We start from the raw sequence: 27,741 nt of genomic DNA, 5'->3' as shown, positions 1-27,741 counted from the left end.
TTGGCCACAAAAATGTCTTCTTTTGAGAAATGTCTGTTCATATCCTTTGTCCACTTTTTGATGGGGTTCTATGTTTTTTTTTTCTTTCCTGTAAATTTGTTTAAGTTTAGTAGATTCTAGATATAAGCCCCTCATCATATGAATAGATTGTAAAAATTTTCCTCCTATTCTGTAGATTGCCCATTCACTGTGATGATAGCTTCTTTTGCTGTGCAGAAGCTGTTTAGTTTAATTAGATCTCATTTGTCAATTTTGGCTTTTGTTGCCCTTTTTTAATTTTTTTTTATTTTTATGTTTTAGTTATGAAGTCTTTGCCCGTGCCTATGTCCTGAATGGTGTTGCCTAGGTTTTCTTCTAGGGTTTTTATGGTTTTAGTTTCACATTTAAGTCTTTAATCGATCTTGAGTTAACTTTTGTATAAGGTGTAAGGAAGGAGTCCAGTTTCAGTTTTCTGCCTATGGCTAGCTGGTTTCCAAACACCATTTATTAAATAGGGAATCCTTTCCCCATTGCTTGTTTTTGTCAGGTTTGTCAAAGATCAGATAGTTGTGCATGTGTGGTGTTATTTCTGAGTTCTCTGTTCTGTTCCATTTGTCTATATATCTGTTTTAATACCAGTACCATGCTGTTTTGGTTACTGAAGCTTTGTAGTTGAAGTCAGGCAATGTGATGCCTCCAGCTTTGTCCTTTTTTGTTAGTATTGTCTTGGCTATATGATCTCTCTTTTGGTTCCATGTGAAATTTAAAGTAGTTTTTCCAATTCTGTGAAGGAAGTCAATGGCAGCTTGATGGAAATAGCATTGAATCTGTAAATTACTTTGGACATTATGGCCATTTTTACAATATTGATTCTTCCTATCCATGAGCATGGAATGTTTTCCACTTGCTTGTGTCCTCTCTTATTTCCTTGAGCAGTGGCTTGTATTTCTTCTTGTAGTTCTTCTTGAAGAAATCCTTCACACACTTATAAGTTTTATTCTTGGGTATTTAATTCTGTTTGTAGCAATTGTGAATGGTAATTCACTCACGATTTGGCTCTGTTTCTCTATTATTTGTGTATAGGAATGCTTGTGATTTTTGCACATTGATTTTGTATCTTGAGACTTTGCTGAAGTTGCTTATCATGTTGAGATTTTGGGCTGAGACAATGGGGTTTTCTAAATATACAATCACATCATCTGCAGAGACAATTTGACTTCCTGTCTTCCTGTTTAAATACCCTTTATTTTTTTCCCTTGCCTGATTGCCCTGGGCATGACTTCCAATATTATGTTGAATAGGAGTGGTGAGAGAGGACATCTTTGTCTTGTGCTGGTTTTCAACGGGAATGCTTCCAGCTTTTGCTCATTCAGTGTGATATTGACTGTGGGTTTGTCATAAATAGTTCTTATTATTTTGAGATATGTTCCCTCGATACCTAGTTTATTTAGAGTTTTTAGCATGAAGGGGTGTTGAATTTTATCAAAGCCCTTTTCTGCATCTAGTGAGATAATTCTGTGGTTTTTGTCATTGGTTCTGTTTATGTGTTAGATTATGTTTATTAATTTGTGTACATTGAACCAGCTTGGGATCCCAGGGATGAAGTCGACAGCCAAATCAATCAAGTGAAAGAAAGGATATCAGAGATTGAAGATCAACTTAATGAAATAAAGTGTGAAGACAAGATTAGAGAAAAAAGAAAAAAGACATGAACAAAGCCTTCAAGAAATATGGGACTATGTGAAAAGACCAAACCGACGTTTGATTGAAAGTTACAGGGAGAATGAAACCAAGTTGGAAAACACGCTTCAGGATATTATCCAGGAGAACTTCCACAGACAAGCAAATCCTGAGAGATTTTGTCACCACCAGGACTGCCTTACAAGAGCTCCTGAAGCAAGCACTTAATATGGAAAGGAAAAACCAGTACCAGCCGCTGTATAAACATACCAAATTGTAAAGACCATTGACACTAAGAAGAAACTGCATCAACTTATGGGTAAAATAACCAGCTAGCATCATAATGACAGGATAAAATTCACCCATAATAATATTACCTTAAATATAAATGAGCTAAAGGCCCCAGTTAAAAGACATAGCCTGGCAAATTGGATAAACAGTCAAGACCCATTGTTGTGCTGTGTTCAGAAGACCCATCTCACATGCAAAGACACACATAGGCTCAAAATAAAGGGATGGAGTAAGATTTACCAAGCAAATGGAAAACCAACCAACAAACAAAAAAGCAGGGATTGCATTCCTAGTCTCTGATAAAACTGATTTTAAACCAACAAAGATCAAAAGAGACAAAGAAGGGCATTACATAATGTAAAATGATTAATGCAACAAGAAGAGGTTACTATCCTAAATATATATGCACCCAATACAGGAGCACCCAGATTCATAAAGCAAGTTCTTAGAGGCCTACAAAGAGACTTAGACTCCCACAAAATAGTATTGGGAGACTATCAACCCACTGTCAATATTAGACAAATCGAAACAGAAAATTAACAAGGTTATCCAGGACTGGAACTCAGCTCTGGACCAAGCGGACCTAATAGACAACTACAGAACTCTCCACTTCAATACATTCTTCTCAGAACCACATCACACTTATTCTAAAATTTACCCTATAATTGAAAGTAAAAAACTCCTCAGCAAATGCAAAAGAACAAAAATCATCATAACAGTCTCTCAGACTGTGACTGGGTAGCGAGACGTGGGGGAGGCTCAGCTCCCTGATGGGAAGTGCCCAAGGTGCCCGAGGTGCTTAGGTCCTTGGGCTCTCATCCACCCAAGAATGGGTAGGAGGCCCTGGCATGGTGATATTGTTCAAGTAAATGTCGGACTCCAAGAGCTTTTGCAGAAAAGTGATTTATTAGACAGAGAGACGGAGAAAGAGAAGTAGGGAGAGAGAGAAAGCCAGCTCCCATGCTGTCATGAAAGGGGATCCCAGAGAGGGAAATCCACACAAGTAAGGGGCAGGGGATCTTTTAATCTGGGAGTTACTCCCACCCCATTCAATTTCCTGTCCCATGAGAGGAGTTCCTTCAAACTTCTGCTAGAGTGATTGATCTTTGATTCTGACATCTGATTGGTTGTTTGGCCCACAGTCCTCCCATAGCTTTTCCTGGGCTTTTCTAAACAAAAGAAGCTCACCTGGGCAGTCTATAATCCCGAGCTCATGAAAGTTAGACAAAGACCTCTAAGCTCCTGGATGGAGACGTGAAAGAAGGCAGGTCAGGCATGTTGCTGGGAAGTTCTTGCCTTTGAAACCACGCTTCTTGTGGACCCGGGAAGAGAAGTTAACATATTCTCTCAAGACCACAGCAATCAAATTAGAACTCAGGATTTAAAAACTCACTCAAAATTGCACAACTACATGGAAACTGAAACCTGCTCCTTTATGACTACTGGGTAAACAACAAAAAGCAGAAATAAATAAGTTCTTTGAAACCAATGAGAACAAAGACACAATATACCAGAATCTCTGGGACACAGCTAAAGCAGTGTTGAGAGGAAAATTTATAGAGCTAAATACCCACAGGAGAAAGCAGAAAACATCTAAAATTGGCACTCTAACATCAAAATTAAAAGAACTAGAGAAGCAAGAGCAAACAAATTCAAAAGTTAGCAGAAGATAGGAAGTAACTAAGATCAAAGCAGAACTGAAGGAGACAGATACAAAAACCCTTCAAAAAGAATAAATGAATCTAGGAGCTGATTTTTTGAAAAGATCAGGAAAATAGACTGCTATCCAGACTAATAGAGAAGAAAAGAGAGAGCAAAGAATCAAACAGACACAATAAAAACTGACAAAGGGGATATCACCACTGATTCCACAGAAATACAAACTACCATCAGAGAATATTATAAACACCTCTATGCAAATAAACTAGAAAATCTAGAAGAAATGGATAAATTCCTGGACACATACACCCTCCCAAGACTCAACCACGAAGAAGTCGAATCCCTGAATAGATCAATAACCGGTTCTGAAATTGAGGCAGTAATGAATGCCTACCAACCAAAAAACGCCCAGGACCAGACATGTTCACAGCCTAATTCTACAAGAGGTACAGGGAGGAGATGGTACCATTCATTCTGAAACTATTCCAAAAAAAGAGAACAAGAGGGACTCCTTCCTAACTTATTTTATGAGGCCAGTGTCGTCCTGATACCAAAACCTGGCAGACACACACACACAGACACACACACACACATTTTAGGCCAATGTCCCAGATGAATATTGATGTCAAAATCCTCAGTGAAATACTGGCAAACTGAATTCAGAAGTGCATGAAAAAGCTTTTCCACCATGATCAATTCTTAGTTCTTAATAATTTTTATTTTACATCATTGGAGAGTGCACACGTTAACATGCACTCCTTTATGAATATATGAAAATCACATGTAACAATTATTACCATGACCACTTTACATACAGGAAGAAATGCACATGTTTAACAAAACTATTCTTGATTCCCGTTCTGCTCTGTACTAGTCATAAAGCTTCAAATCTGCATCTTCATCTATAAACTGGGAATATTAATAGTATCTGATTCAGAGGGATCTTATGAAGATAAAATGAATTAATACATAAAACATGCTTACAGTTGTGCCTGGTACACACAGGCTCAGTAACTGTTAGCTAATTTTTTTTTTGTTAGTAACTTAGGATCCAGAAAGAGATAAGTTAGACTTTAATTAACATTTTTTTCAGCCTAGTTTTGTTTTTTAAATACTTTAAGTTCTGGGGTACATGTGCAGATCTTGCAGGATTGTTACATGGGTATACACATGCCATGGTGGTTTGCTGCCTCCATTACCCCATCACCTACATTAGATATTTCTCCCAATGTTATACCTCCCCAATATCCCTACTCCCCGCTATTCCTCCCCTAGCCCCCCAACAAACCCCAATGTGTGATGTTCCCCTCCCTGTTTCCATGTGTTCTCATTGTTCAACACTCTAGTTTTAAGCTGGTTGCTTAAGTCTCTTTCCTTTAGAAGTAAAATTGTTCTTTTTCTAGTAAGTACTGTTCCATAATGTACTTTTGCATGCAAAGCTTTCAGACATAAAGACAACTAGCCTTTAATGCTTTTTTTTTTTTTTTTAACTCCACAATAATCCTTTGAACCAAACATTGCTATCTGTCTGGCAAGGGCAGACAAGCACACATATTTTGCAGCGCATACGCACTCAATGGTCGTTATGGTGTGATGATTTTATAGTACCGTCTTTCAATTTTACCCTTGCATATGCCAGTATGAAATCATACAGTTTTTCCCTTTAAATCTTGTTTTATTGTTAAGTGGAGGCAGTATGAGGCACTATGGCTTACTAGAAAAACAATTGATTAGGCACAGCCGTAAATTCTAATTTTGGCAGCATCACCGATTCACTAAGCCCTTCTGTACTACAGCATAAAGTGCATTATTGAGAAACACCGGTGTTGAAGCTGTCATTTGGATTTCTATATTGGCAGTAACAAGAAGATACTATAAATTGGTGGCAGTTAAAAAAATAAAATAAAAGAAGACTTAGAACAGGGAAAGACCTTATTGAATATCTAGTTAAACTGCCTATCTTTAGATGAGGAGGCTGAGACTCAGGGAAGCTATGTGATTTGCTGAAAGTCAAACTATAGAACACAAAATCCAGGTGGCTGATGGCCAGTTTTGTGTTGTGTCCACTGTGCATGATTCCAGAGGGAACGCTAAAAAAAATTTAGTTAAGGGTCTGGACACTGAAAATGTATTGTGTAAAATCTGGATTTTCCTTTTCTAACCTTTCAGGTATGTGACGATTTTTATTATTTGCTTGGAATGTGGGATTATGTGATAATCTTAGTGTAGTAACAATTAATAAGTGACATATTGTCAAAATACATTTAGTTGGGTCAGGATGGGAAGAGCCACTTGGTGACTTTGGATACTGTTCGGTGAATATTCGTGCTGAGACTTTAGATTTATAGCTCAGAATAATCAGCTGCATGGGATTGATAAGTGAGTTAGAGTGCCAGGGATTGGAAAGATGTATTTGTCTTTATTAAGTATTTCACTATGTATCCATGATTATAACAAGGGCTTTATACACATTTTCCCTTTTAAAGAAAAAGACAGTCCTCTCTGAATCTGTAGCATCAGTGTCAGAGTTGTCATTGATAATTTCTCTATAACCTCAGATGAATCTTTTAACCTACCTGGACGCTGACTTCCTTATTTGTAACACAAGCAGTATCTAAACTGTCTACTTCATGAACAGGAAGACTTTACCCTAAAAGCTCCTAGAAAAGTATAAAGTGCCATCAGAATTTAAAATCATATATCTTTATTTTCTTTCAGTTGACTCTTTGTGCTAATTTTGCTTAAGGGGATTTTAAATTGGGATGGTGGAAGGCAGGCAGCATAGGATTAAAGACTGAATAATGAGCCAAATGCACAGTCCGCTTGAGGAAAAAGGTTTGACTCTGTTTGCTTCACCATTTTTTAAAATTCTTTTCGGTTCTTCATGTGTCCCTATATGTTGGATACATTACTATCAACACTGTTTTGTACAAACTCTCTTCTAGAAGTCAGCAAAAGAAGCTCAAACTTGATAGGTGCATGCATATGATCTAAAAACGATAAAACTAACATTAATGAAATGGAAGGAATACCACTAATAAATACCTAGGAAGATAGTTTTTGTCATTCTGAGTTGGAAATGTTATGTTTATATTGTGTTTCAGAAGACATTCTTGGATGGAAGCAAGAGAAATTAACTTGGCTAACCTAAATCAGGGCTTTTATGTAGTGGGAGTTGAGAGGGGGCTGGGGACGAGCCTTGATGTGAAGGGCAGGCATGTGAAGCTGTGTGTGCCACCAGGGAGAGGCAGAAGGGAGAGGAGCCAGAACCACAAAAGTTGATATGACTGAAATATTTTGTTGTGAACCTTTGAAAACTAGGCAGTGTATCTCAAATACAAAAGTAAATATATGTACTTAAAATACTATACTAATAATAAATAAGTAAATATCTTTGTGCTTAACCATACCGCATGCCCTCTTTCCCTGCTCTTATTCACTGTTCTGAAATTTGTATTGCTCATTTTGATACTTGTTCTTATAGTTAATACAACATAATACTCAGGGGTGTGTGTGTATGGTTTATATGTGTGTGTTGTGTGTGGACACACTTGAGTATTATTTTAGTGTAGGATCAAATTTTAATTTTTGAATCCTCTGCAACTTGTTTTTTCCACATTCTGTTTTCAAAATACAGATGTATTACTCCATTATATAAATGTATCAAAATATATTTATTGTACTACTGATGAGCTTATGGATTATTAGGGCATTTCTCTGTTCCTTCTCATTCTCGTTTTCTCTTTTTTCTATCAGGTACAAAGCTACTATGAACAATTTAATTCTGGTGCATCTGTTGCAAAAGCTTCCTAGGATGCATGTTTGGGACTGAAGGACAGGGCCATAGATTCTGTTACTGTTCAGATTTACAAGGCTATACCAAATTGTTTTCCAAAAGATTTTTTTATTTTCTACTCCAACAAGGAGTGAAAGAGGAGTTCAGAGGTTTAACAGTCTTCTGTAGACTTAGACTTTTTGTATTTTTGGCCAATGTGTGAATGTGAAATATCTAAATGATATCATGTTTATAATTTGCATTCCCTGATTCCCTATGACCTATGAGATTGAGCTGCTTTTCCCCAATATGTTTGTCACTATCTCTTTTTTTCACTTCTTTGAAATATCTCTCTGCCATTGATCCGTTTTTCTCTTCGGTTGTTTTTATTTTTCTGGATACTATGGGTTGTATATATTTTATCTTTTCAAAGTTTGTATTTCCTTTTTGTTCTTTTTATGTTGTTATTGATAAAGAAAATTTCAAGGTTTGTGGTTTTATATCCCTCTCTGTACTGAGGACTTAAAAATATTGTTCTACATTGTCCTTTAAAATTTTCAAGTTTTTCCTTTCTCATTTAAGATCTTAACTATTTGAATTTTTTCATATATTAAGACAAAACTTTTATTCACTTCATATGCCTAATTATATGAAAACTTTTCAATAATAATTATTTAAATAAAAAGTTTTTCTTATCCATGATGTACACAGCCAGATGTAGCATATGTCAAGTATAAACGCTTTGTCTGTGTAAAAGTTTGTCTTTTGTTCCAACAGTTGGTATGTCTGACTCTACTGTTACGCTGTGCATCTTAATTATTCTAAATTTAAAATGCCATGGTAACTGGTAAGGAAGGTTTTCATCACTATCGTTTCTTTTTTTTTTCTCCCAGAATGCACTGTATATTCTTAACCTTTGCCCTAAGTTTGTTGTAGTTTGTCCATTTCTTTGTTTCTTTTGTCATTTTTATGCCTTTAATTAATGTGCTGGTTACAATAACCAAGGCACTGCTGAAGAGAAGTGGTGTTAGTGTTGATCCTTGTTGCTATTATCTTAGTTTAAAATAAGGCTGTACATTTTACATTTGAATATCATGTTCACTGTAAAGTTTTGTGAATGTGCTATGTCAAATTAAAGATGTTCCCTTTTATTCCTAGTTTGGGTAAATAATTGTATCATGAATTCATGTTTGATTTCTGTTATGTGTTGAGAAGTTTATATCTAATTTCCCTTTTAATCTGTAAATAAGATGAGTTAGAAAACTAATTGATTATTTAATATTAAAATAATCTTGTGTTCCTGAAATGGATCTAATTTGGACATGGAATAGTATCTTTCTTTTGCTTTGCTAAAATTTTATCAGGACTTTTGTATGTATGCACATGAGAGACATTTGGCCTAGAATCCTTTTTTAAACCTTTTATTTTAAACTACTTTTGTGTTTACAGAAGAGATTCAATGATAGTACGGCTAGGAAAGTTCCCACATACCTTCCTACCAGCTTCCCTTAAAGTTAACATCTTACATTATCCTGGTATATTTGTCAAAACTAATGAATTAGCATTTGTGCAAGGCAACTGTAGACTTTGTTCAGACTTCACTACTTTTCCTGCTAATGTCTGTTTTCTGTTCCAGACTATCACATTGCATTTAGTTGTTATGTCTTCATAGTATCTTTCAAAATGTAACAATTTTTCACAGTTTCTTGTTCTTTATATATATTATTTCACAAACACAACACTGTCATGATTACTATCGTGATTACTGTAGCTTTATAGTAAGTCTTGAAGTCACATAGTGTCAGGCCTCTAATTTTGTTCTTCAATATTGTGTTGAGTATTCTGGGTCTTTTTCTTTTCCATATTAAGTTTAGGGTCAATTGGCAAATATCCAAAATACCTGGCTGGGATTTTGATAGGGATTGTATTAAATGTGTGGATCAAGTTGGGAAGAACTGACATCTAAACCATACTGAATCCTATCTAGGCACAGGACCTCTCTCTCCATTTATGTAGATCTTCTTTGAATTCTTTCATCAGAGTTTTGTAATTTTCTTCATATGGATCTTGTAAATATTTTTAGATTTATTCCAAGTGTCTCTTTTTTGGTGCTAGTTAATGGCATTGTGTTTTTAATTTCAAATTTCAGTTTTTCATTTCTGGTATATAAGAAATCAAAAGACTTGAGGTGTATCCTACAAGCTTGCTGCAATCAGTTCATTCTAGGACTTTTTTTTTTTTTTTTTTTTTTTTTTGATTCTTTGCTATTTTCTCCACAGACAGTCATGTCACCTACAAAGAGATTTTTAATCTTCCTTCCCAGTCCAAATAGTTTTTATTTTCTTTCTTGTTTAATACATTCACAAGTGGTGAGAGTGGACATCTTGCCTTCTTCCTGATCTTAGTGGGAAGAAATCTAGTTTGTCTCCATTATATATGATGTTAACTGTAGGCATTTAGTGGATGTTCTTATCAAGTGGAGAAAGGTCCCCTCTATTCCTACTTGGCTGAGAGTTCTTTTTTTTTTTTTTTTTGGAGACGGAGTTTCACTCATGTTACCCAGGCTAGAGTGCAATGGCGCGATCTCGGCTCACTGCAACCTCCGCCTCCTGGGTTCAGGCAATTCTCCTGCCTCAGCCTCCTGAGTAGCTGGGATTACAGGCACGCACACCATGCCCAGCTAATTTTTTGTATTTTTAGTAGAGACGGGGTTTCACCATGTTGACCAGGATGGTCTCGATCTCTTGACCTCGTGATCTACCCGCCTCGGCCTCCCAAAGTGCTGGGATTACAGGCTTGAGCCACCGCGCCCGGCTTGTGAGTTCTTACTATGAATGGGCGTAAGATTTTGCCAAATGCTTTTTCTGTATCTTTTGGTATTACCATTAGATTTTTCTTCTTTAGCCTATCAACATATGATGTATTATATTAATTGACTTTTGAAGGCTGAACCAGCTTTACATACCTGGGATAAATCTATGTGATTCTTAGATTTATTTATAAATTTATTTATAAATATTTATAATAAAATTATGTACTAAAATAATTAGTATATAATTCTTTTGATACATTATTGAATTAGTTTTGTTAACATTTTCTTAAAAATTTTGGCATCTATGTTTATAAGAAATTTTCATCTATAATTTTCCTTTCTTTCAATGTCTTTGTGTGGATTTGGTAATAGGGTAATTATGGCCTCATAGAATGAGGTAGAAAGCATTCACTCTGCTTCCATCTTCTGGAAAAGATTGAAATAATTGGTATAATTTCCTCCTACAGTGTTTGGTAGAATTAACCAGTGAATCTATCTGGTCCTGGTCCTTTCTTTTTTAGAAATTATGAGTTTCTCTTTTGGAAGTTATGAGTTATTGACCCAATCTTCTCAATAGATATAAGCCTATTCATATTACCTGTTTATTCTCTGTATGAGTTTGGGTATAATATGTTTTTGAATGAATTATTTATTTTATTTAGGTTATCATATTTGTGAGTACAGGGTTGTTCATAGTGTTTCTTTATTATCTTTTTAGTGTTCATGAGATCAGTCATCACGGCCCCCATTTCATTATGATGTTAGTAATTTGTATCTTCTCTACGTTTTTTAGTTAACCTGGCTACAGGCTTATAAATTGTTCTTTTCAAATAACTAGGTTTTTATTTTGTGGACTTTCTTTACTGATTTTCTGCTTCCATATTCATTGATTCCTGCTCTAATTTTTGTGATTTATTCTCTTCTGCTTAGTTTGAATTTTATTTGCTCTTTTTCTGGCTTCTTAAAGTAGAAGCTTAGGTTACGAACTTTAGATTTTTTCCTTGTATATACCTATCTCGATACTTTTAAAGAGCATTTGACGAGCGTTTTGTAGAATTACCCTCAATTTGGATTTATCTAAAGTGTTTATGATTTCGCTGGGATTACAGATTTTAGGGAAGAATACCACACAGATGAAATACCTTTCTCATCATCCAGTAACAGGAATTTATGATATCACCATGACTATTAACTAGTGATATTAACTTCAATCACTTGTTTAAGATAGTGCTTGCCATGTTTCTTCAGTATAAAGCTGCTACTACTCCCTTTCCATGCTCTATTGTTTAGAATTGAGTTACCAGGTCCAGTTTATACTCAAGTGGAAGAGAATAAATAACACTCCTAGTGGCAGGAGTATTACGGGATTTGCTCTACAAGCACTGGGATATTGAATAAATACGGTTTGGGAAATATTTTCACACCATGCAAGTGTACTGTTTCTCCTAATGTTTTGCCCAGTAATTTTAACATTCGTCAGTAAGAATTGTAGCTGTGATATTCTCATGGTGATTTAAAAAAAATTTTCCTCATTGTAGGCCGGGAATAATTTCTTACGCCTGTAATCCCAGCATTTTGGGAAGCCAAGGCTGGCAGATCACGAGGTCAGGAGCTCAAGACAAGGCTGGCCAATATGATGAAACCCCTTCTCTACTAAAAATTTAAAAAATTAGCCGGATGTGGTGGCATGCACCTGTAGTCCCAGCTACTCAGGTAGCTGAGGCAGGAGAATCACTTGAACCTGGGAGGTGGGGGTGGCACTCAGCCTGAGTGACAGAGCGAGACTCTGTCTCAAAAAAATTTTTTTTCCTCATTGTATTTTACTATTTCTGGATATATATTACTTTTATTTTTCTATTCTTAGCTGTTCAACTTGCTTAAGTCTGGAAATTACTGTGGGCTTTTTAGTAAGCATATATTGAATCTGGTTTTTCAGTTTGACTTTATTCTCTTTTTATTTTCCATTTCTGTGATTCTTTGTGCTTCATTCTGCGTAGTTTCTTCAAATTTGTCTTCAAGTTTACATATGCTAACTATTTCCCCCTGAATGGGTCATACAGTCTTATTTCATCATGAAATAATGAGTTTGACGCTTTGAAAGTTCAAGCTTTATGCAGTGAAGGCTAATTCTGATCCAATTTTCCTCCCCACCCAGGGTGCAGACTTTGCATCCTCTCTTATGCATGGTTCATTGGAATTGACCTGCTACTTTAGGCAGAGTTCCCAGGGCAAACATCTCTGTAGCACTCACTTTCTCTTCCGGGTTTATATTTTTTGTAATTTCTGATTTCGGAGGATTTTAAAAAATTATTCTTCTATCCCCGTGGTACAATTTTTTAACTATATCTGGTCAGCATTTTTAGGTTTGTGAACCTTGAAAATCTGAGACAGGTCTTAGTTAACTTAGAAAGTTTATTTTGCCAAGGTTGAGGACAAACACCTGTGACACAGCCTCAGGCAGTCCTGACGACATCTATCTAAAATGGTCAGAACACAGTTTGGTTTTATATATTTTAGGGAGACATGAGACATCAATCAACATGTGTAAGAGGAACATCGGTTTGGCCTGGAAAGGAGGGGTAACTTGAAACAAAGGTGGGAAGACTTGCGGCAGGGAGGCGGCTTCCAGGTCATGGGCAGACAAGAGACTAATGGTTGCATTCTTCTGAGTTTCTGATTAGCCTCTCCAAAGGACGCAATCAGATACGCATTTATCTCAGTGAGCAGAGGGATGGCTTTAAATAGAATTGGAGGCAGGTTGGCCCTAAGTAGTTCCCAATTTGACTTTTCTCTTTAGCTTAGTGATTTCAGGTCCTCAAGGTTTATTTTCCTATCATAGGTTTCATGTGTCATAAATGTTTCTCTGAACACATCTGTAAAACTAGAGAAAAATGGAAGATCCTGTGTTCTTATTTACCTTGTTGCTAGCTCAAGATTCAAAATCCTAGGAAAGACAATCTTTTTGACTGAAGAGATCACTTGCCAACTCTGTCTATGGTTACTGTGGGGAAGGAGAAGACATGGTTTCTTTGGCTTAAAGAGTAAAAGGGTGGTACCATCTCCCAATAAAATATCCACACATGGGAAATGGTGAGTTCCTGAAAGAAAATGCAGGGCTGGAAGAAAAGGTGATGGATACTGGAGAAGAGAAATGTGAGGTAATAGCCACTGTAACTGTCTTATCTCATCTTTAGCAATGCATTTTTAAAGTGTACATATATAGATGTGTGTATGTGTAACATATTACACATATTGTATGTTTATATATAATGCACATTACAACGTATAGGGTACATTGCTAAGTAATGGGTCAGCTATTTTATGATTATTTCATAATTTTCCCTACAGTGTTAGTTTGAAACCATGGCTAACTTTATTACTTCCAAATGCCTTGTGTCTACTTAATGAACCCATCTAAGTTATAGTATGTCTTCAAAATGGAAGTTTGTTTAAAGGCTTGATCTGCAAGTGTCCGCCCTTTAACCTTGCTATTTTATCATCTACTTCTATTTTGCAGAGATAAATACTCTGACACATTTCAGAGGCTGGGTTCTCCCAGTGCTGCAGCTACTTTTGTGATTTCTGCTGTGGTTGCACGTACGCAATGAACCAGACAGGAAAAGTAGCCTCCTAACTGGTTAATTACATATGCAGTTTATTAAAAATTATGGAGTCAAAATTCACTGAGCTATGGCAGTCCCTGTTTCTCTCTGCCTAAATTCTGAAAGGCAGAGTAAGCACTCCTATTACACTCATCTGTTTTCAAATTCTGTATCACTGCCCCATGGCTCCATTCTTGCAAGCTGGACATAGAGCCCGAACAGTCAGTGGCCAAAGCATGGCAGGAAGTTGGATGAGAACCACGGTAGCTCCACCATAGAAACACGGGATTCTCCTTTCACTAAGTGGTCACTTGGAAAGTTGGCCTTATTGTAGGAAACGATGAAAGGTTGCAAGAGAAAAAGACGTGTCGATTCTCGGGGATTTTTCAAAAGAAACAAGTCATATTTTCCAGCAATGTCCTCACTAATTGAGTATTGATTGTCACCACTAAGCTTTCTGTTTCTATATGAGCTGTCATAATGGAGTTTTCTATCCTAAAAGTTGACCTTAAAATAATGGTGTTTTAGGAAAATCATTATTTGCTTGGTGAAATAATAAGTAAAGAAACAGAATAATACTAACCCCAAGTAATGCTGTTTGAGTTTTAGTCCTTATTTTACTCATAAGATTCTTTTGAATTTCAAAAAGACTTTAACAAATGTCTGTGCTGTGTAGATACCCAAAGGATTATAAATATTTCTACTGTAAAGACACATGCACATGTATATTTATTACAGCACTATTTACAATAGCAAAGACTGGGAACCAACCCAAATGACCATTAATGATAGACTGGATAAAGAAAATGTGGCAAACATATACCATGGAATACTATGCAGCCACAAAAAAGAATGAGTTCATGTCCTTTGCAGGGACATGGATGAACCTGGAAACCATCATTCTCAGCAAACTAACCCAGGAACAGAACACCAAACACCACATGTTCTTGCTCACAAGTGGGAGTTGAACAATGAGAACACATGGACACAAGGAGAAGAACATTACACACTGGGGCCTGTCAGGCCCCCAGGGGGTTAAGGGAAAGGGGAGGGAGAGCATTAAGACAAATACATAATGCATGTGGAGCTTAAAACCGAGATGATGGGTTGATAGGTGATGGGTTAATAGGTGCAGAAAACCACCATGGCACATGTATACCTATGTAACATACCTGCACATTCTACACATGAATCCCAGAACTTAAAATAATTAAAAAAAAATTCTTAAGAACAACTAAAGTGCAACGATAAGATCAAATTTGTCACTGCTTACATTCGTCAAGAAATTGTAGCAGTTGGACAAACACTTCGGTTAAAGTTACATAGACTATTATTCATTCATTAACTGATCTTTTAGTCATTACTCTCATAGTGTCCCTTAATAGCCTAAATCTCCATTTCTTTTTTAGGTCACGCAGGTAAATCCTTGGGGCCAAAGAAGAACTCCTTTAATTTTCTTGATATATTTCTTTAATCTTAGCTCAGTAGACTTTAGAGTCTTGTTTTTTCCCTCTCATGTTGAATCTCATCTGAAAAATAACAAACATTTAAAAATAAATGTTATTTTACTAAGTCTAAATTCCTGCTTGTAAAATAAATAATAAATTAATAAATTCCTGCTTGTAGCTGCCATGTCGGAAGACTGTCTTATATACCTCAGTATTGACTGATCTTATAGTATCTGAATATTATCTTGCTCATAAATTGCTATTATCTTCTTCTTTATTGGCAAAGATTATTTTTAAAGTACTTTAAATATGTGATCTCTATTTGGAGTTCCAAGTAGACCCCCTAATCCAGCCCTTTGCCAAATGCGTTTATATTACATACAAAACGCCAGATATTTGGTACCCCTCTTTATGTTTTAGCTGCTAATGGTCATGACACCCATTTCTGGATAATAAGGCATAATGATTAGCTCTTAGGGATTTGTTCTTCCCAGATAAAGAGAAGGAGATATTGATATTGAGAGCTCTGCTCCTGCTTTCTCCCTTCCTGTCTTTGGTTATGTGTAGACGTGAAGCTTAGCTACTGTAGCTGTCTTGCAGCTGTGCAGCATTATGCCTGAGGACAGAAGGGAACACACTGAGGATCCTTACTGACGTTGTAGAGCTGCAGGATCCACAATGACGCTAAACTCCGCAGGGATTATGTAGACAGTAAGAAACATCTTTTTTGAAAGCCACCTTTATCTTGGTAATGTTTTTTGGAAGCTCAAAGCATCTTAATTTTGAGGCTGAGCATATTTGAGACTCTATAGGATGGAGGACATGAGGAAGAGATATTGCAGAAAAACAGAATGTTTCTTTAAGCAGAGAGGACAAAAGACAGGGTAATTTTGGTACAGATGTAAAATTTACCTTTTAATATATAAACTTACTTTTTGAAAATATATGATTAAATATATTCTTAAACCAGTTTTCAGGAAGTTTCCATGTTTATAATCCCATCATTTTCCCAGAAATTATTTCATATTATTATTATTATTATTTGAGACGAAGTCTCGCTGTGTTGCCAGGCTGGAGTGTAGTAGTGCAATCTCGGCTCACTGCAAACTCCGCCTCCTGGTTTCAAGCGATTCTCCTGCCTTAGCCTCTGGAGTAGCTGGAATTACACTTGTGTGCCACCATGCCTGGCTAATTTTTGTATTTTTAGTAGAGACAGGGTTTCACCATGTTGGTCAGGCTGGTCTTGGACCTCGTGGTCTGCCTGCCTGAGCCTCCCATAGTGCTGGGATTACAGGCATGAGGCACCGTGCCTGGCCCAAATTATTATTTTATTTCTTATTCTGTCTCGGCATCTATGCCCAGCTTGCAAGGATGGAACTGGGGTGTTTATGTAGAATCTGTAGATGCATCTTTCTCAATGATTAATATATTTCAAGAATGAATTTAAAATAAATGAATCTATGTTTATCCCAGTGCATGTATCAGACTGGGTTCCCTCCATCTCCCCACATCTACTGCCATTCTTCTCTTTCTAGTGTAAGTTCACACATAAACTTACAGAATCTATTTACTTACACGTTATATTTCACTAATGTTTTTAATTCAGTAAAATGATGTAATATTTTCATAGTCTTGTTCAGAATTAACAAAATGTGAAGTATCAATATTCAAAAGAAAATAGACAAGAAAAAGAAAACAGTCATTACTATTTTTGGCATGGATTTTCAGTGCAACAAATATCATGTCCGATTCTTTCTCTGCTTTCTATTTATCACTCCACCTTTTTTGAAATTGCTCCCTGAGGTGTTCTACTTTTCTTTTCGTTATTTATCTTTGCTAATCAAGCTTTAAACGGCTCATGACTTGTGTTAAAGCTAGGGGTTACAGCATGACACAACCAACATTTTGTAAAATGTCACAACATTAGTGAAGTAGAGTCTTCTTGAAATCCATATAGCTAATCCTCCCTTGGATTATAAACATAAATAGTATACAACTTCTTCTAGTTTTCAGAATCAATCAACAGGCATGGTGTGTGTGTGTGTGTGTGTGTGTGTGTGTGTGTGTGTGTGTGTGTGTATACACACGTATACATAGAAAGGGGCAAGTAGGTGAAATTGCCCTGTCAGAATATTTCAGGACTTTTATGAGCTAAAAGTATAAAACTCTATGATTTCTATTGTATTTTTTCAGCTGTTACTTAAATTGATTATAACGTGTGTGTGTGTGTGTGTGTGTGTGTGTGTGTGTGTGTGTGTATTTTGTTATTCTAACCTTAACTATTTTTAAAACAGACTTAGGGATAAACAGAAAATGTGATGACCATTTTTAAAGAGATCTTGCTGTGCGAATTGAGTACTAGAAGAGGAGACAGAATTTCATGCTTTTGTTTAGAAGACTTCATAGTCATTTTAACATGGTGATGAATCAGAAAATGAAATTCCTTTATAGTTATAATCAATTTGAGTAACAGCTGAGAAAGTACAATAGAAATCATACAGTTTTACTTTTATCCCATAAAAGTCATGAAATATCTGACAGGGCAATTTCATCCACTTGCCTCTTCCTATAAATCTTTAAAAATCTGTTTTAATAATAAGCTAATTTTCCTACCGCATAAACCAAATATACTCTCAGTGGATTTGGAATTTAACTCTATCCAGAATTGTATATATTTCTTCCATTTTGGTTGAAGTAAAAATAGAAAATGTAGAAAAAAAGAGTCAATGTTGGTTTTGATTTTGTTTCATCATTCAACATAGATATACCTTAATTATTGACTACAAAACTTAGATATGCATTCCCTGCATTAACACAGACTAAGGAAATAATCCAATACTAAAAAGCATTATTGCCATCTCCAAAATTTTTCCTGCTGAAGCCAGAGACAGGAGAGATAAGGTTAATACGAATACACCATGTTCCATATTACCACTTCCTCAGTTGACTGGGACTTTTGCCTGACGGAACATGGGACAATTATCTTGTCCTCTGTGTTCAGAGATGATGTGCTGACAGGTTATTTCCTGAGCAGTAACAGAGATATGTGACCTGCTATCTTTACCAGGAGAAAGCCTATTTTGTAGTTGACAGCAGCAGTCATAGAGGAAAAAATTTGACATTTGTGGCCTTGTAGCCTTTGGGTCAGCTGCGTCTGCTTTTGATTCCTTCTTCCTGGTATGGTATCTTGACTTCTGTTTTGTCTTGGCTTTATAAACTGACACTGCCTTGTTGCAGGTAATCTCTGAAGGTGTTCCCTTTGTCCCAGCTCCCTACATATGCAGTCACCTACCATGTCCTACAATTACAACCTTTCAATTCTGGTGCCACTTTCCCCATCTTCTTATCAGTGAAATACAGTGAGCCCCAATCTGAATGTAGATAGGATCTCTGCTACTAAGCTTTATTTGCTGGAGAGTTGGTTCTGTTATTGCCCAGAAAGAGATTACCAAGTCAACGATTACGTATTTCTTAATCTAGGCTTAGAATACTTGAGTAGGATTTTGCCTTATAGTACATTAGATAAAAGCAATTTCGTTAACGAATGCTAAAGAAAAGACAAGTCTTAGGTTGATAAGTCTCTATTACAATGATAATAATGTCAATAAATACCTCCATCTTACATTTGAACAGTAATTTTAATTTCCACGGTACTTTCATGTACAATACTGGTATTCCCATAACATGACAGGTGTCACCGAAAGGATGAAGCCCCTCTTGTCTTAAAAGTCTGTGAAGCAGCCGGGCATGGTGGCTTATGCCTGTAACCCCAGCACTTTGGAAGGCTGAGGTGGGCGGATCATGAGGTCAGGAATTGGAGACCAGCCTGGCCAATATGGTGAAACCCTGTCTCTACTAAAATTGCAACCGATAGCTGGGCATGGTAGTGTGCACATGTAGTCCCAGCTACTCAGGAGGCTGAGGCAGGAGAATCGCTTGTACCTGGAAAGAGGAGGTTTTGGTGAGCCAAGATCACGCCGCTACACTCCAGCCTGGGCAACAGAGGGAGACTCCATCTAAAAAAAAATAAGTCTGTCAAGTTATCAACAGAGACACATTTGATTATGACTACCCAGTTCCTTTTTGAAACTATAGGAAAATTAGCATAATATCAAGCATGATTTGGCCGGTTGCCATGGCTCCAACAGTCATCTCTATGCAAATGTTTACCAATCTCTGTCTGTCCTGACTATCTAATAGGTATCTGGACTTGAAGCCTACTTCAAATTCATTGTGAATAGACTCTTACTCACCCACCAAGACTTCCTTTCCTTTTGGCTCCTCTATTACTAATAACAGTTTGCCCACTTTCTTCTAGACATCAGGATTAGTCAATACCTTAGTCATCTTGAATTTCTTCCTTTCTATTACCTCCCTGCATCTAATCAGTAAGAAAATCTTGACGTTTCTATCTTAGTAGCAAATGTTCCAACCTGTTCATTCCTACTGCCAACTTCCTCATTCAGATCTTTATGAACTCTTCTTCTAGCCTACTGTAAAACTTCTTAACTTGTCTTCCTGCTTCTGCTTTACTATTTTATACATGACTTCTATATTCATTATGTAGAGCAATGATTTCCAATCTTTTTAGTATTACATGACCTTTTATGCCAATGAGACTGAACTTAAATATATAAAACAGAGGAAAAAGTGCTGCTGTCTTTGTAGCAGCAATTGAGTGTGGGAACTCACACTACTTTCAGGAGGGCCTCTTCTTACCCCACCTCTTCCCTCTCTACCCACACTTGCATTGGAACACAGTTGAAAACCACTGTTAAAAGATCTTTGCAGACAGTTAATTATGACCAGATAATAAAATCATATTTCCAGCATGCAGCAAGAAAATAGGATTTAGAAAAAGTAAATTTAAATATATCCCCCTGATAGAGATGATTCATTTAAAAATGATGATTAGATAATCATTATTAGATTATATGCAGCTATTCCAGAGATTCTGCTTAACAATAATCAGGCTGTTAGCATGATGGTTATTTGAAGTCAGTCTAATCTCCTAGAAGAGGTCATCATCTCATGAAAGTCTATCAGAAATATGCTTCACTTTTTCTTATCAAGAATGCTGATGGCTGGGCAGGGTGGCTCATGCCTGCAATCTCAGCACTTAGGGAGGCTGAGGTGGGCAGATCACAAGGTCAGGAGTTCAAGACCAGCCTGACCAACATGGTGAAGCCTCATCTCTACTAAAAATAAAAAAAATTAGTTGAGTGTGGTGGTGGGCACCTGCAATCCCAGCTATTTAGGAGGCTGTTGGCAGGAGAATTGCTTGAACCTGAAAGGCAGACGTTGCAGTGAGATGAGATTGTGCCAGTGCACTCCAGCCTGGGTGACAGAATGAGACTCCATCTCAAAAAAAAAAAAAAAAAAAAAAAAAGAATGCTGATTACTCCCCAGAAAAAATATTGAATTACATTGTACAGGAAATTTTAAGGCAGCTCAAGTATCAAATTTACTTTCTCACCACTAGTCATGTTAGAATACTACTGGAAATTTCTAAATGCTGTTAATTATCTACCAAATTAAGAATAGATTCTTTGGCTTAAAGTTCAAACCACAACTTGTTGTAATCTAACTTTTAGCTTTTCTTTCTGTTTTCTACATTGGTAGGTATTACAATCTCAACTCTACTGTTTCTCATTTTCATGTCTCTGAAGCTTTATATTATTCTTCTGTCACAGTTTTGTTATTCTGCTTTGTATTCTACATCTAGTAGGAAACACAGGCAGATGTATAACAGATAATATATTGAAATTACAGTATAAATACATAATTACAATCTACATTTGCAGCCACCAGTAGTTTGTTATGTTCTTGTTTTATCTCCAAAGAGATTGTTAACCTTTTAAAAGCTTTATAGGACAATGCTTCATTTTTAGAAGTATTTTGTGATTCATCTTTTGCTAGCTATGCAGTTCTAGACATTAATACTTAATCTGACTGAACCTTGGTTTTGCGATCATCAAACTATACATATCAATAAGTAAATATCTATTGAAATGATTTTTTCCTGCAGTAAAAGAAAATCACAGTGCATAGAAGGATGGAAGCAGATAGCCTGAAACAATGAGAGCTAGGTCATATTTGTATCTCTAGGCATCTTGAGGATAATAGACATCTAGGCCTGGCAATGAGGTCTTTTGAGGAGAAAGGAGTAGATAGATTTAAGATTATTAGAATTAAAAATAACAAAATTGCTTATATATGCTTTCTTTACGTTTCCAGGCAGCCTCATGATGATTTGGAGAATTCCAAAGGTAGAAATAATAAAATGATTTGTGAGAGGTTTTCATGCCTCAACATAAAAGGTTTTCAGAGCATTCTTGCTGACTCAGTGAACTGATGTTAGCTTTAGGTATTTTGGGTTTTCTCCTAATTAATCCTCTTAATTTCAGAGCTTTGTCCGTCAGTAATATACTAAATGTACTGTATGTGCACTATCGAGGCACAGCCAAGAATTGCAGTGACCAAGCTTTAGTGAATAGGAACAGAAAAGTTTCGAGAAGCAAACTTTTCCATCGAGCGAGACCTACACCAAATGCATAGCAACTGATTCAATGATAACTTAATGATAATTCCTTTGACCTTAATGGTAAAGTTAATAGGTGCATTAATTAAAAGACAATCATTATATGTTTTCATTGCAAAACTGGGTGAATTATGATGTACTTTCTCAGTCTAACAATACTTAGAAGTTAGGTCATGAGTTAATAGAACTTGTGCTACATAGACATATTCACTCAATGCATAATTACTGAGCTACTACTATGTGCCGGAAACATATTGGAGAGGCTGAATCAGCAGGACATAGTGATTGATTGATTGATTGAACATGAAGAGTGGAAGATATCTGAGGAGAGAGAAGAGTAAATTTGGTGGGAGAAACTGATGATAACAAATGTATGTGTTTACACATAAATTATATATATGTGTATGTATATATATGAATATATGTGTATATATGAGTGTATGTGTATGTATGTATATGTCTGTGTGTATGCCAAATTTGATGTGTGTATACATGTGTGTATGTGTATATATATGTGTATGTGTTCCACATCAAAGGATATATCGAGATATATATATATAGTAATATATTGAGGTATATCATATGAGTTATACTGCATATGTATATACACAAATGTGTGCTTGTATACCAGATTTGATACACACACACACACACACACACACGCATACACATATATATATTTTATGTGTTGAAACATACAATTTGGTGTATATATATGCCAAATATACACACACATACATACACACACATATACAGACACATACATATTAATATATACATACACATATATAATTTATGCACGTGTATCTTCTAAGCTTCTTCCCTTTGTAGAACATCAAATAGGGTGAAAAATAATAATAACTGTTAAAATAAAATTCTTTCTTTAGTACGGTGTGGAAGATCACAGAGTAGACTAACCCAGTCTAACTGATCGAGAACTGTATCACCTTCTCTCTTCTCTGTTGTCACTGGACACTTGAACAAATTCATGGTTCTTTTAGCAACAATGTTGGTAATGAGTATGGGGGGTCAATCAATTATATCTGCTAGATGTGATTATCAAAAGATAATCCCTAACTAGTAGTATTCACGTCAGTTGAAAACTTGTTAAAATTCTGCAGCACAGGTTCTTCTGCAGCACTTTAGACCTATTGAACCAGGAACTCCATGGGTGGGCCCCAGCCATTTCTGTTTTAATGGGCCTTTCTGGTCATTCTGATGCATGGTAAAGTTTGAAAACCACTGTGTTATAATAAAGTTTACTGAGGAAGAAATTTACTATTCGCTCAGGACTACAGCATTGCAGAACTTCAGAGAAAACACAATGCATATAAAATGAAATGATAAAATGCAATCAGGGAAGTGACTCCCAATCAGGAAGTTTGATGTAGAGCCTTGACATATCTCTTAGTTCTTTTGTCTGATAACCCAGAATGACCATCCTTCAAGAAGTAACTCACTGTTGACCTCAATTTCAAATAATTTGTGACTCAATTCTGTCAAAAGCCTTGTTTAGATCAATCATTCATTTATGCCTTAACTTTCTCTCTAGAATTGCAATCAAGTGCTATTTCTGTATGTTAAATCAGGGAGGTGCAAATCAACTCTAGAACTTTAACTCTCTGCAGAAGGTAATCTGATACTGTAAAAAAGAAATAGTCTTATGAAGAATGCTTTTGTATTTTATTAACATCATTTGTAAAGACTATTGTTCATTTTTTAACTTAATAACCAATAACATAAATACATACATGAAACATTCATTCCTCTTAGCATACAGCATTGAGGAGGAAAATTCTTTTCAAGTATATCCTGATGAGAATAGAAATTTTCATTTTCATTTGAAAATTTCAAAGTGTTCAGGTTCCTTTTATTAGATAATATGAACCATATAACCCATTGCTTCATTTCTGCCTGGACCTCCAACAATCAATTTTATACTTAATTGCTGTACCTTAACTCCAGGATGTTTAATGTAATTACACCTCTGCTCCCTAACTTTGATTACATGGCTCCTGTTGGCCTTGTTATAAAGCTTATTGCACACTTGACTCTTATTTTTGAAGCTGCTTTTAATTCATTTTTGGGGGGAGATATAGAAGAGTTATAAAAATAAATCTCTACTTCTCTTTATTCACGTTCACATCATAATTCACATTCACATTCATATTATCTATGTATCCATCCACCCATCTTTTTCTCCAACTATCCTTCTTTCCTTTTATCTACCCACCTGGCCATCCAGCCATCTACCCATCTTCCCATTCATCCATTTTTATTCTATTCAAATGAATTTCTGCTTGTAACCAAATATAGCCAGAGAAAATAAATACAATGCATGTATGATTGTGAAGAAACTTATGGAATCAGAGAGTAACTATGCTGGAACAGAAGAAATAGACCAGCTTTTTCATTTTACAGAAGATAATTGCTTTTTTTCTGACCTTTCATAATCATAGTTTACATAGATTTAGAAAGTTTTTGGGTGTCTATAACTACTTTAAACATGTTTAGCCTAGTTATAAAACTTCATTTTCTTTTATAGGCTTGTTTAAAATAGTGTCTGTAAACCGACATGTAGAAATTCAGCTTTAAAAAGAAAAAGACATTAGGAGGTAAATATTTATGATAGAGGTTACTTCAGTTGCCTTAAATAGTAAGCTCCCCTACTGCATTTAAAACAGGAGTTTCTTCATTGTTCAACAAATATTATTAAAAGTAATAATTCACTTCACCAAACTCTCACAGTCAAAAAGTTTACAATCAATTTCTATTCAGATTTTTAGAAAAATATCTGTTGCATGAGTTAAGCATACTTATATGTTTAAGCCATATTAATTTGGGCTCCCTAAAGTTAAGATATTGGATATAATAGTAGGAGAATTTGAAATAAATGAATATCAGATGCAAGAAAAATAAACATATTCTTTAATTTTTTTTTTTCTTTGAGACTGAGTCTTGCTCTTATCACCCAGGATGAAGTGCAATGTCCAGTCATGGCTCACAGCAACCTCTGCCTCCTGGGTTCAAGCAATTCTCCTGTCTCAGCCTCCCAAGTAACTGAAATTATAGGTGCCAGCCACCATGACCAGCTAATTTTCCTATTTTTAATAGAGACAGTTTCACTATGTTGACCAGGCTGGTCTTGAACTCTTGACTTTAGGTGAACTGCATACCTCGGCCTCCCAAAGTACTGGCATTACAGGCAAGAGCCACCATGGCGGGCCTGTTCTTAAAAAAAAAAAAAAAGTGGAAAAAAACACTTTAAACTTCATATGGAAGCAAAAGAGAACCTGCATAACCAAGATCATCCTAAGCAAAACGAACAAAGCTGGAGGCATCATACTACCTGACTTCAAAGTATACTACAAGGCTGCTGTAATCAAAAGAGCATGGTACTGGTACCAAAAGAGAGATATAGACCAATGGAACAGAACAGAGGCCTCAGGAGCAAAACTACCTACCTACAACCATCTGATCTTCAACAAACCTGACAAAAACAAGCAATGGAGAAAGGATTCTCTGTTTAATAAATGGTGTTGGGAAAACTGGCTAGCCATCTGCAGAAAGCTGAAACTAGACCCTTTTCTGACACCTTACACTAAAATTAACTCCAGATGGATTAAAGATTTAAACATAAGACCTAACACGATAAAAACCCCAGAAGAAAACCTAGGCCATTCAGGACATAGGCATAAGCAAGGACTTCATGACTAAAACACCAAAAGCAATGGCAACAAAGCCAAAATAGACAAATGGGATCTAATCAAATGTAAAGAGTTTTTGCACACCAAAAGAAACAATCATTAGAGTAAACTAGCTACCAACAGAATGGGAAAAAATTTTTGCAATCTACTCATCTGACAAAGGGCTAATATCCAGAATCTACAAAGAAATAAAGCAGATTTACAAGAAAACAACAAACCTATTCAAAAGTAGGCAAAAGATATGAACAGACACTTTGCAAAATAAGACATTTATGAGGCCAAGAAACACATGAAAAAATGCTCATCATCACTGGTCATTAGAGAAATGCAAATCAAAACCACATTGAAATACCATCTCAAGCCAGTCAGAATGGCGATCATTAAAAAAACAGGAGACAACAGATGCTAGAAAGGATGTGGAGAAATAGGAACACTTTTACACTGTTGGTGGGAGTGTAAACTAGTTCAACCATTGGGGAAGACAGTGGCAATTCCTCAAGGATCTAGCAATAGAAATTCCATTTGACCCAGCAATCCCATTACTGGGTGTAAACCCAAATAATTATAAATTGTTCAATTATAAAGACACATGTACATGTATGTTCATTGTGGCACTGTTTACAATAGCAAAGACCTGGAACCAACCCAAATGCCCATCAGTGATAGGCTAGACAAAGAAAATGTGGCGCATATACACCATGGAATAGTATGCAGCCATAAAAAATAATGAATTTGTGTCCTTTGTGGGGACATGGATGAATCTGGAAACCATCATTCTCAGCAAACTGGCATAATGAATAGAAAACCAAACATTGCATGTTCTCACATTGTTCCCATGAACAATGGGAACACATGGACATAGGGAGGGGAGCATAACACACTGGGGTCAGTTGGGGAGAGGGCTGAGGGAGAGACAGTGAGGGTGGGTAGGTTGGGGAGAGATAACATTGGGAGAAATGCCAGATGTAGGTGGCAGGGTGATGAAGGCAGCATGCCACCTTGCTAGGTGTGTACCTATGCGACAATGCTGCACGGTCTGCACATGTACCTCAGAACCTAAAGTACAATTAAAATAATTAATTAAAAAAATAAATTGGAAACAAAAATCTTAACCTAATATTCTTTGTATATAGGAAGCTGTTATGCTTCCATGGGAAATACAGCTAATGTAGGAAAAATAAAATCACAACTGTCAGATTGAATCCATAATCTTTTACTGTAATATTACAACTTCTTAAAATTAAGTTTTTTTTTAATAATGAAAGTAACAAATTGGAACTGAAATTCAAGACATTGTTAACAGATATTGCAATTAGTATAATTTCATCAGATATTGAATCTCATAAACTTCAGGGGATTAACACAATATAACAAAGAGATAATGTATAATTTCTCAAAGAACAAAGAAAAAAATATATATATATTTTTTTTAGTAGGAAGAAAGATACATGTTGACAAAAAAGCTAAGAATTGTATCGTTAGCTAGAATCTGAAATACAATTTTGCAATAGCCCAGGGCATTTCAAGGTGCCAGAGAGAGTTTCTTCAGGGGTTTTTAACTCATAGTAGTGATATATACGTGTAACCAAATACTGATATCACTCATCCAACATATAAACCAGTGCCCTGCAGAGGACAGGAGCTTCACAAGTAATTGATTTGCAAATATTAGACATAGTGCTGTCCGGTAGAATTTTTTGTGATGATTGAGCTGAGCTATATTTACCCTATCTAATATGGTATCCGTGTGTGGTGGGCTAGAGTGACTATGGAAATAAATGTTTAATTGTATTCATTTGTATTATTTTAGTAGAAGGTTAAATAGTAGCGTATGTCTGGTGGCCACTATATTAAACAACACAGCTTCAGAAAATAGTAAAGTGTGAGCAACTCAGTGGTGTACACCTTGAAAATTTTAAACATATTCATTCATTCATTTATTGCTGTTTGCATTTGGTTTTGGGTTTCCTCTCCCCAGCTCCCTACTCTTGTTGGTTGATTTTATTTTTTTAATTGTATAATCTTAAAAAGTTTACAGAAGTCAAAAATGTACAAAAACGACTCTCAGACAAATCTATCTTCTCATATCCCTTCTACCTTACTCTTGTTTCCTTGTACATAACAAGTTTTCTTATTCCTTTGTTCATTCTTAATGTGAGTCTTTTTTAAAACGTGTGTGAAGATAGGCAAATTAAAATGTGCTTCCTTATTTCTCCTTCATTCTGGCACAAAAATAATATATATCTT

General features: G+C 35.9%; 1 protein-coding gene and 1 long non-coding RNA gene across 5 annotated transcripts in view; both read left to right on the top strand.

Annotated features, from left to right (window-relative positions):
• The window catches only part of CTNNA3 (catenin alpha 3), a 1,791,515-nt gene that overhangs the window by 1,373,083 nt on the left and 390,691 nt on the right, over window positions 1-27,741 (top strand). The window lies entirely within an intron of this gene.
• Window positions 1,370-20,477, top strand: LOC116533037. Its single transcript, XR_004261050.1, has 3 exons — window positions 1,370-1,583; window positions 19,031-19,036; window positions 20,465-20,477. It is a non-coding gene; the product is annotated as an uncharacterized LOC116533037 (long non-coding RNA).

Source organism: Sapajus apella, unplaced genomic scaffold, assembly GCF_009761245.1.
Source record: "Sapajus apella isolate SASKATOON/1434 unplaced genomic scaffold, GSC_monkey_1.0 scaffold78, whole genome shotgun sequence".
NCBI classification, from domain to species: Eukaryota; Metazoa; Chordata; class Mammalia; order Primates; family Cebidae; genus Sapajus; species Sapajus apella.
Note: the sequence above shows the minus strand (reverse complement) of the source record. Positions and strands in the feature narration are given on the sequence as shown.